Below are 12355 nucleotides of genomic sequence, written 5' to 3'. Positions count from 1 at the left end.
TCGGTGCTACACTTAACGTTACAATTTAACTCCCTTAAAAAATGAACTTTTTACTGAAAATACTATTGAGATTTTTCTTCCATATCACAAAGAGAAAACATTCCGCTGCGCTTTGCTTACATTTCCATGATCTCAAAAACAACTTTCGTTGTTTAAAAAAATTTATAAAAAAGTAAATTGTATAGCAGCAAAAATGGTATTTTTTTTCCACATTTATTTAATTCACGGAGCATTTAGGCTTTCAAAAATGTATCCTAACCTCATTATTTTTGTCAACAAAAAACATTAAGAAATATTTTCCTAAACTGGGATCATTCTACCACGAAGTAAACAAGATATTTTATTTTATTGTGACTCACTTTTCTCATGCGAAATAAAATTATTTCGCTTACTTCTTTAAATTTTTTGACGCATTTTATTAAAGTTTCTTCTGCAAAGTGAAATGTGAAGGAAGAAAAGTATTTAATACAGTGTTTTTGACATTTAATGCTTTGTGTGTATGCATTTTTTTAACTTTCCCTTTTAAATTCATTTTCTGAACTTGAGTGAATATGACTAAATTAGCGAGGAATTTGAATGAAAAAAATTGCAAAACGCATCTCCTGGTAAACAATACATAAAAACCTGTTTATTAAAAAGGAGAAAACTTAAACACGAGTTTTTCCAGCTGTCGTTTCTGAATTTCTAAACTAGTATGATAACTGCATGTTTTGAATATTATAAAGTGTTTGAAAATTTTCAAAACATTTAATAATGTAGTTCTTTTACTGACAGATTATGACAAAGCATGCAAAATCTGTTTGCCTAAAACAAGGCAAGCTTTCGTGAAGAACTTCTAAGGGAAACAGGTTTGTACTAATAATATTACACATGTAACAACTAATACACCCATACAGCCAGCACGTTTATAAAAATTCAAAATCGGATTGAACTCCTAATGTTTAGCAGTGTTATTTTCTCGGCCAGTTGCGATTTTTAAAAGCGGTTAAAAAATAGTGAGGTGGATTTGAAATGAAGTGTTAAAAATGTCAGAAACAAGTTTATTAGTACTGCTAATTAAATTAACTGTATATACTATCGTCTCCTATTTTATAATTCTTTGCTAATCTCAATCTTCTATAAATGCCACTAGAGCAAAATGAGAAAATAGTTCACTCCGTAGGAAATCAACAGGTATATTTCCACCATACTGACTATGCAAATCAGCCTTAATTTTGATGTAGATCACTCTGGGGAACTGTCAGATGGCCTCCTTCAACCTGTCACAGAATGATTAAAAAGGGTTTTCGGCTCCCCAGTATTTTGAGTGTCCCAATCCACACAGACACTATGCACTTAAAATCATCCATGCCTTTTCCGGGATTCAAACTCAAGCCGACCGATACGGCAATCAACATCACTGATCATTACACCGATCAATGATCAGTCCCCCCCCTAGCCGAAAGGGGCAATTAATCTCGAAATGAGATACTGCACTGAATCACTACAAATGCGTTGTTTCACTTTTCATTGGAGTCTGTTGCAGTTTGGCAAAATGCAAAATATATATCTTTCAGATTGAATCTATCTGTTGTGGATTAACAAACCAGCTATTTGAAAGCAATAGCTACAGTTCTTGAGAATATTTGCTTTTTGCTATTGAATCGGATTGATTTAAAAAATAAAAATGCATTTAATTAAAATTGTTCAGCATTTTTATGAAATGACGTTACATATATTGCATTAATTATTTTATATTTTTAAAAAATTAATGAATTTTTGATTAAGAAGTTCTGAAAGCGAATTTTTGATTAAGAAACTCAAAGTTCTGAAAGCGAGCAATGGCAACACTGTATGAAATAAAACATTTTTACCTATAGCGCGAAAGACTCTCTATCGGAAATTCTAAAGATTTGCTATTTTAAATATTTTGTGGTTTTGCTGTTGAATAGAATTTACCTGGCGTAAACGCGAAGATCGCGATATTTAATAAATAAAGTTAACACAGAAAACGTTAGTAATAAAAAGACAAGAACAACTATCTTTCTAAAAAAATTGAACCTTGATATGATGAACTGAGAAAAGACTGAACAAAAATATGTAAATGTACGCCTATACATATATACTGCTGTGCTGCTTTTTAATTTTTTTTAATTTTTTGTTGCATTGTATATGGTGTATGGGCAAAGAAAACGATGCCTAATAATAAAGCTAAAAAGGCTACTAAAAAAGGGTTAGCAGGAGTGAGTGCTAAAGCAGTCTGGTAAACTGCGAGCTCAACGAGAGCGTAAAACGTCTTAACAAACCCTTATGGGTTAAATATGAAATTTGATTTTTTTTATTTGTTAATGACAGGTAAAACTACATGATTAACGGTATTATAGTTACAGAAAATGAGATATTTGAGAAAGAATCCGTTTTACACCAGAGGTAAAAATGCCAATGAATCGACAATGTAAAGGAAGTTTTAGAATGGAAAGGAATTTTGCATTAAATTTTTTTTTAAAAGACAAAGCTTTCAGATTTTTTATTACGCCAAAAAAGGCGGTGTTATCATATATATATATATATATACAAACACACAAACAAACATAAAACCAAAAATTTAAAAGCAGCATATGTTTAGAATTTCCGATACAGTGTCTCGCACGCTAGAGATAAGGAGATAAAAAATGTTTATTTCAGTACAGTGTTGCTAGTGCTCGCTTTGAAATTGTTGAGATTTTTAATTAAAAAAAATCATAAAAGTTTTACAAAATATGAAACAAATAATAAAACTAATTCGAAATTCTCAGTTAGGGCTTGGAGGTCCCCTTTTGGGCTAATGCCCCTTTTGGCATGAAAAAAAAAAAAAAAACTGAAAGCTGTCATTTTTTATATTACCCCCAAAGGGACTTTTTTTTAACATTTTGTGTGTTATCTTTATTTATTAAATATCATGTTCTTCGTACTTAAACTATAAAATTCAATTCAACAGCAATATCACAAAATATTTAAAAGAGCATATCTTCAGAATTTCCACGAAAATTAATTATCTCCAGTCTCGCGGGCTGGAGATACAATTATTTTTTTTTCTTTTCTTTTTTTTCCCTCCGTACAATTTTACCATTGCTCGCTTTGAAATTGTTGAGTTTCTTAATCAAAAACTTATAAATGCATTACAAAATATGAAATAGGTAATAAAACAAATTTCAAATTTGGGCTTTCAGATGCCCATATTCGGGAGGAGACGTACGTTATTAAAAATTTGATGGCTCTAGGTACCGTTGTCACAATGCGAGAAATATACTTCATTATTTAATTTCTTTAAATATAATACATGGCTGTAATATTTGGTGGCAACAATTTAAAAAAGTGATTTGCCGTTTATAGTGAAAAAAAAGTAATTTGCCGTTTATAATTAAAGCAAAATGCCAAAATGAAATTGATAGCCCTTCTGGGCAAATTGCCTTTAGACTAAAGAAAAAAAATCCGAAAGTTTCAGATTTTACATTAGGCCCACGTTTTGTGCTTTAGCATTATTTATTAAATATCATGTTCTTCACACTTAAACCATACAATTCAATTCAGTAATATCATTAAAAAATTTTAAAATGAGTGCATCTTTAGAATTTCCGATGCTCAGTGTCGCACGCTGGAGATTTTTTTTCCCCGTACTGTGCTGTCATTGCTCGTTTGAAATCGTTGAGTTTGTTAATCAAAATTTCGTTAAATTGTTACAAAATATGAAATCGATAATAAAACAAATTCCAAATTAGGGCTTCCAGATGCCCATATTATTCAAAATGTGATGGGTCTACGTACCGTTGTTTTATCACAATGCGAGAAACATACATACATTTATGAAAATTCTTCATTATTTAATTTCTTTAAATATGATGCAGGGTTCTAATATTTGGTGACAACATTTAAAAAGTGATTCGCTTTTTGTAGTGAATCAATGCAAAATGCTAAAACGTAATTAATAGTCCTTCTCGGCAAATTGCCCGTTTGGACTTAAAGAAACTGTAAAATAATAAGGCAAAAATTACTTCAATACATGGAGATAAGTTTTAAAACAAAACCGTTGTTTCATATTAAATTTTACCATAAATATTTGAGAATCAAAGTATATATATGAAACATCAGTACTTTACAAGTGCATTGCATGTACATGGAATAATAATTTGAGTTTGGAAGACCTCGTAAGATATAAAATCACTAGGGAACTATTACCAACTCCTTGTTCCCCAAACACCACATTTCGTTATGATCCTACGTATGTCACATCAGAGTTTACGAAAAAATGGAAACAGTTTAGTAATATAACATGTAAGAATAAAGGGGAAAACGCTGAATGTAAGAATAAAGGGAAAAACGCTGAATGCCACCAAAATGAAGCTTAAAAGTCTTATGCCACTGGTGGTCAAACTATGTAGAAGCCGCATGACATAATTCAGAAGTATTGGAGAGCCGCACCTAGATTTTTCAAAAGCTGCATTGATTTCTGCGTATAGTTTTTTAAAGTTTTTTTTTAAATTAAAAAAGGGCTAAAATAAAAACAGAGATTTTTTTTTAATTAGTGCGATTATTTATTGACGATATAAATAATTTTTCCTGTTTCTGCTGTGTATTCAAGAAAAGAAAATTCCACATTGCAAAAAATATTTTATTTCTACATATGCATCGAGTACTTCATTTTTTTTAACTACAAGAGTTGGATAAAAAGTTTTGGAAAACACATTCATACTTCTGAAAAGACTTTCTTGCCGTAAGTGCAATCATTTAATATCCCTCAGTATAATATTCTGCCAAAATTATCACATTCTACAAAATTACTGGAAGGCGTCGTACACTATCAGCGCCTCCCAACTCCACTTCTGTTGACGCATTGCAGCGAGAGCCCTAAAGCACCTCTCTACTGTTGTGGTGGATCAGTCGTTGTTGTTAATCCATGTTGGTGACGAGATCATAATCGCAGTGGTTCATACGAGATATGTAAAGTATCCCCTGATAGAAAGATTGTCCCTATACCTCTCATTGCCTTCCATACCTCCTTACCATAGAGACTGGTGAATGTCCCTATACCTCCTATTGCCAACGTCACAGCGGATTCATGACAGCACTTGCATTATAAATACCGCGCATGTCATGACGGATAAAAGAATTTGTGACCTGAGAAATTATCTACTTTCAGCACTCAAAAGAAAGCGATGGTATTTGTTGGTGACGAAGCTCATCGTTCTCCACTGCAATGCGTTGTATTATAAGGCGAGCGCTATCATAGATCTCCTGCGACTGTGGTGATGATGAGAATTTAGACACTGGCCATACACACCCGATATGAGTCGCTTGGAGGTATTTCTCATTCTACAAAAATCCTTCGTTTGTGGTTTCTAATCCCGATTGTAAAACTCTGTTCCTTAGTTGCTTTCCTTTCACATTTTGTCAACAACCGGCGTTATAAACTTAACGTTCTCTTTTTTTACTTCTCGAATTTTTATTTGCTTTCTTCATGTAGATATAGGCTTATTTTTCTTAGTTTTCATTCCCACAAATGATGAAAGGGCTTCTGTTTAAGCTTTGAAACTAGAGTCATTGTTTATATTTCTTTATTTAATCATGGCAAAGCATGCGAGGGCTTGTCTGCCTAAGGAAAGGGATGTCTCGGTGGACGAATTTCTAAGGAAAACTGGCTTATATACTCGTTACACAAGGGAAAAACCACGAAAATGCTCATATAGCCAGCCCGTAAGCGGGTTTCGAACCTCGAACAGAAATACCAGTGTTCAGCTACTTTACCGTTTAGCCGCTGGTGGGCCCTATAGTCCTGGAAATGCGTTCAAGTTATGCCAATTCCTGTTGCTTAGTATTAATTCACTCTTAATAAAAATTCTTAAATGCTGACATTTCAGTTGTTTTAAGTGAAAAAATTTCATGCCTATCTGTGGAACAAAATTAAGAAAATAGTGAAATCCTTAAATTATAAGGCGTAAGTGCACATATGATTATTATAGAGTTGGGCCAATCTGAAAAGATTAATTCTATTTTTGCCTGATAATTGGTTTCATAGAGAGAAATTTTTTAATATAAATAAAACTCAGAATACTTTTTTAAATCAAAGCAACTCGATATTCTATTTTTTAATTTAGGGAATTTTGATAAAATCAAGTATTATTTCGCTCTGTTGCCAAAAAATATATTAAAATGCCAGGATAAACTGAGCCAAAGCTAAAACGCGTTATGCAAATGTGGTTTGGCGAATTATGTAAATGATTAAAGCAGTGTAGAGCTATAACAACGCGCGTCCGAAGTGCGCAGCCGGTAGTAAGTAAAAGGGTAGGTGCGACGAGTGACGAACATTTACAACTGCGCTGACGGCTGACGACATTGTAGCGATACATGCCTTTAAGGCGTACTCAACGGCATTACGAACATTTGTCAGACTTTATGAGTGGTTACCTCATAGATCTAAAAGAAGTCGGTTATTCGAACCGGCGGATCAGCCGGCATATTGGTCGTTGTCCATTGTTGTAACAAGTCGCTCAGCGAAGGCTTAGTCAGTCGCCGCTAATGCGCGAGATGGTCGTGTAGTTAGAAAAACTGCCACGTCCGCCCAAACTGTTACGCTATAATCGATTCAACGCCATTTGCCATCTCGCAGAAATCCCTGGATATCCAGGGATTTGATTCGTAGAAGAGTAGGTGACTCTGGTCTTAAATTTCGACGTCCATTAAGATGCTTGCCATTGACACTCCGCAATAAGCAGTCTTGCACGGTGCTGCTCTCGCTTAAGGTGGACAGTGTCCAATTGAAAAAATTTTATCTTCAGCGATGACTCAAGCTTTCTCTTAATGCTGATGACGGCGCATACCTTCCTAGAGACGGAGACGAGAGCGTTTCAATGTACCATTTGTTATTGAGCGGCACACGGCCAGAACATATAGTGCGACAGCTTGGTGAGGATCAGCTCGGACAGCCTTTTACCATTAAACGTGCTACGAGGTATTCTGACTGCTCGCAGGTACGTTGAAAGCATTTTGAAGGCGATCGTACTGCCTGTGCCAGACTACGATCCAACTTTTGTTAATCGGTTAATTTTTTTGCAATAATTGTATACTGTGTCTTTGTAATTTTATATTCAATACGTAAGTCTGGAATTAATGTAAAGTTTCTCTGTAAATGTCTTGTTAGGCTGGCCTCCGATGCGGGGCAACCGAACTCCCAGCGTGTACAGTAGTGCGGCGGAGCAATACCTAAAAGTCACTGACGAAGTTCTGGTGCTCCGTCCACTTTTCCCTGTCTCTCTCCCTGCCTGTGCCAGAGGGTCATCCAGGTTCTGTTTTCCAGTAGAACAACTCTCGGCCACATGCAGCACGACTTTCTACTTCGACGCTTTCATCGTCAAGGACGATGTCCTTGACTGGCCTGCCAAGTCTCCAGACCTGTCGCCTATCCAACATGTTGGGCAAGCAAATTCAGCTGTGTACAAATATATCCCATCTCCCTGACCAGTTGCTCCACCTGTGGCACAGTCTACCTGAGAGGGAGACTGACAACTTAATAGATTCCATGCCCAACCAAGTATCAGCTTGTGTATCTTCCAGGGATGGATTTAACAGCTACGGATTAAATAAAATGCTTTTGTCTTCCCAGATGATCATTTATTTATCTACTCGAACACTAAACTACTTCTGAGTTTCGAAGTTGTGGCTGAAATCTCTCTGGGGGTATATATTTTTATGCCACATGTATTTGTATTTTAAAGAAATGATGTATTTTAAGATTATGTGTATTTTACAGAAAGTTTGATTTCTCATTCCTTGCATTTCCTTCATTCAATGCAAATTATATTTGATACAAATAATTAACATATAAATGAAGAATATTACCCACCCGATTCGAAATAAGTAAATCTTTTATTTATTAGTTTTTTGTTAAATATACGCAAAATTCTATTTTTTAAAAATTTAAGTAATGTTAAAGTTACTCAAAATTTTTTATTTAAGTGTCTGCATTCATAACAAATTCTTACAAATTACAGGTATTGCTTTGATTTATTTTTTGCATTTCAGATTCAATTTCTCCAATGATATTAGAGCATAAAATTAGGAATATGCTACCATTGATCATAATTTAAGGATTCTGAATGCCATCGCAATTTATAGATGATAATTATCCAGAATTATTTGCGCCTCGAAGCAAATCTACTCGAATGCATATCTCCACAAAGCCTTGTTCTTAATAAAGTGCGAAAGGTTTTTTTTTCATCCTACTTCTCTCCTGCTTTTTTTTTTTTTTTTTTTTTTTTTTTGAGACGAATAGATCGATTTTTATCTTCAAGGACCAAATTTGTCAGAACCACTTCATTAGAAGATATTTTTTTTCCCTTCCACTAAGCAGTTTTCCCTTATTTTTTTGGTCCGGCTGTTCATTTAATGACTTCACTGTTGTCCGTCGATTAGACATTTTTCTTGCCTGCAGCTGACGCAAAACTACCTACGACATTCTCCATGATTTTAGTGCGTGGCAAATAGATTAACTACTTTGTTTTTTGCTGCTTGTCTCTTTACAGGGGGGGGGGGGGAAGGAGAAGTTCAGCGGGACATAAAAAAGCATTTAGCGGTCAACGCAATTCTTTAAGTATCCGCACTGAAAAAATTTTGTTAAATAATTACGGGAAAAGTAATATAACATAGTCTAACGAACTGTACATACTCGCACTTTTCAAATTTGCGTAATCGAAATTCACGATGCAAAGAGCTGTATAAATAAAGCGATGAGACTTTTTCTACGAGAATTTTTATTGACATTTAAACTATAAATCCACTGAAGGAATAAAACAAAATTATCCACTTACTGCTTAAATTACAAAATTAATATCTAAACAAACTGGAATTGCTTAAATTAAAAAATGATTGCTTAAACCCGCTTAAATTTTAAAAAATTACAAAATTATAGCTTAAATTACAAAATTATTACTTAAACCCACTTAAATTACAAATCCACACATTTCCTTTAATGCCATTGATTCTCTTGTTAAACCATACCTGGTTAAATGACTATCGGTTAGTCGGTCACGGCTTGTTTACTGTTTCCTGTCGTTCTAGAATGGTGTCATTTCAAATGGAATTTGAATCAGTTGAACAGGAAAGTATCTCGGGGATGGGAACACATACGGGGCTTTTCAGATCTGCAATGTTATAGAAAGAACCGTTATAGAAAACTTCATAAGGCTGGACACATAATCATGATGAAACATCTAAGTCTCTTCGATTTCAGAACTTTTCCGATATTAATCTCATAAGCAGTCAAAAATCTGACATCATAAACGCCCTTGATTTTACACACATTTTCATCAAAAGCCTTTCAGAAGCAAGAATAATTAATTTTCGGTCTTAAGTTAAAGGGCTTTAAATCACTTGAGGACCTATGGTCTGTAGAAAGCAATTTCGTCGTACGGTCGAATTTTAGCAAGAGTTATGGTGGCAGTGGAAACTCAGTCTGAAACGAATTTTGATAGCGCATTGTTGCTCAAGTCTCAAATCAAAATTTTGGTGGCAAGGGAAATAACTCGCATCAAAGAAATCGCAGTAATATAAATGAACTCTGCGAAACTGCCACTTGATCTGAAGCTAAATACAACAAGATGCGAGGCTAAGTTACCAGTTTAATTACGTTATTTTCAAACTCCTATTGCTAAAGCTTACAGTTTAGCTAGGTCTTAAATTTTTAAAATTAGTAATGCCAAAGACCTAAGAAAGTTGAACTGGCTGTGGAAGCCCGTCAGGGAAGTTGAACAAAAATAAATTTTAAAAAATATGAAGGGAGCAAACATAAATTAAAAAAAAAAATATCTGAAATTTTAAGATTTCAACGGTTTCCCGTTTGTTAAGGATTTTACGCCCCCGCTAAGCTCAGAGACTACTCCTTGCTTTTGCACGCACTGCTGATAACTCGTTTTTTTTTTTTTTTTCTGTCTTTTTGTTGTTCCTTTTTAGCTTTATTATTAAGCGTCTTTTTCTTTGTACTTATGCGCATACAGTTCAACAACAGATTTTTAAAAGCCACATAGCCGCATATGTTTAGAAATCTCGAAGCATACATTTTTGTATTTTTTCCAGTCATTTCTCCGTTCCCCATATCAATGTTCAGTTTTCTTAGTAGGATGGCTAGCAAAAAACTGTTTCAACCTTTTTATTATTAATGTTTTATGTGTTAAATTTATTTATCAACTATCACGTTATTTGCACTTACGCCACCTAAAATTCGATTCAACACAATATCACAAAACATTTTAAAACAGATTATTTTCAGAATTTCCGATAGAAAGTGAGACGTCGTCTTACATATTTTTACATTCAAATTAATTAAATTCCTTCTTCTAGCCGCTAGCGTGTTAGCCGCATAAAATAGTTATAACAAAAATGAAAAAGTATATAATTATTTCAGTGAGTCCAACTGTTTTTACTGCTTTATAATCTCTTAGTATATTACTGAATAATCTTCCAGATTAAATTTGAAAGTATCTTAGGCTTTACTGAATGTCAGTGTGAGACTAATAGCTTCTTGTGAGCTCATAATAATTAATAGTTAAAATTAAATATAATTGAAAAACGTAAAAAATAACAAACTTAGTTCTTAATGACAATAAATGATAAATTAAAACGCTTAAGCGCATCTTATTTAGGATTCCAGCTGGAGTGGCAGTTTTACTTTACTTAACAGTTAGAATGACAGTTTTACTTAACTAGTTAAATTTAAGTCTTGAGTTTAGCGATATTAATAAAACTTAACACTCTTCTGAGCGTTTTATATTCAAAAATATTGACGACAGAAATGGTGACATTGGTGCTAATAAATTGTCATAAATGATATGGTGGAAGGAAAATAGTTAAAACATTAAACTCGCATAGAATAGGATCAATACAAGCAGAAATGTCTTAAAGTACATTAAAAAGAGTAAATTAAAGACGCGTGTAGTATTGTAACTTCGAAACAGAAAACATAAACTTTAAATTTGCATTTTGGTTTAAGAATTCAAGCTTCGAGAAAGCTCTGAAACAAAAGCACATGTCAGAGGAGGGGGGAGGAAAAATCAGCATCAAAAGAAAAATTTGCAATACTTTTACCAATCCTAAGCAAATGAAAAGAAATCTCATTTTTACAATGGAGAAACATTCCTCATTTTAAAACCTTCCAACCAAACATGGGTTTGTCTGATTTGTCTCCAAAACCATAAATTTCCAAAAATTACCATAATAATGAGGTATTTCCTTGATTTATAATGCAAAATTGCGTCTGATTATTCATACATGGATTCTTTGAATATATTATCTTAATTTCTTAGACATATTTCAAGATGCAAGTGTATATACTATACACTTGTTACACTATATACACGCACAGTAAGTATGAATCTTTTTTACACCAGGCACCCCTTTCACAATTGCTAGAAGGCTATTTCCCCTCTCCTTTCTCCCACTCGAAAAGTACAAAAACATGTAAGATAAAAAAACAAAACAGGAAACTTTTAATTGTTTATTTTAATTTGACTCCGTCCCCTCCCCGTCTTAAAAATACTAACACACAAATCTAAAATGCGTCATCTGAAAATGAATGCACTTAATGTTTCTTACGTAATGAATTCAGAATCGCTAGTCAGATTAAAGAAATAATCTACTATATATCCAGAGCTTTGCTGTTAAGTATCTCTGTTTTCTACTTCGTTCGCTGCCGCTTAGACGTGTCGCTTAGCCTCAGGTAACTATCATTCTGAAAAGTCTATTATTCTGAGAATGTAATCTCTCTAAGATTTTGAGGGTGCAAAGCGCACCTATAACGATGATGTGTAATGAAAAATAATGTATTTGTCCTAAGAATTAGTTACCAAAGATTAAAATTATATGTTCAGATTACGGCTATGTATGTCTTCAAGCGTCATTCTCCTAATTATGCAATAAAGCCTCTTTAAAATATTACAACTCTAAGAACCCTCGCCAGACCATTGCAGCTGTTCTCTAAATCGTATGACATAGTTAATTTGGAATTTAACTCAAAATTTCCAGAACCGTGATCTTTCTTTTAATAAGCTGCCATAATGAAATAACTGAGCTCTTACTTTAGCATCTTTCGCCGTTAAAACGCTGTCACGTTGTTTTCTTCCTGTCTCAACAATATATAAAATGCAAATATTCTGGATAGGCGCGATTAATTTGCCAAGCATTTGTGACCACAAAACGTTTAACTGCAGCTAAAGAAATATTATTTAAATATGCTTCGACTGCGTCTTATTGCATCTATATCACTTCCAAGTTTCTTCTCCATTTTGGATCTACTATATACTATCTGCGACATTACCAGATTATCATACATAATTAACCGTGATGAAAGCAA

At 33.8% G+C, this 12355-nt stretch overlaps 1 protein-coding gene across 3 annotated transcripts in view; it reads right to left on the bottom strand.

Moving 5' to 3' along the window:
* Positions 1 to 12355, bottom strand: part of LOC118188636 (cell adhesion molecule 2-like) — a 1428898-nt gene that overhangs the window by 1128953 nt on the left and 287590 nt on the right. The window lies entirely within an intron of this gene.

The sequence above is a fragment of the Stegodyphus dumicola genome, chromosome 4, assembly GCF_044657685.1.
Source record: "Stegodyphus dumicola isolate Sdum_Otavi_A_Nest chromosome 4, ASM4465768v1".
NCBI lineage: Eukaryota > Metazoa > Arthropoda > Arachnida > Araneae > Eresidae > Stegodyphus > Stegodyphus dumicola.
The sequence above is the reverse complement of the archived record's forward strand: the minus strand, read 5'-3'. Positions and strand labels throughout refer to the sequence as shown.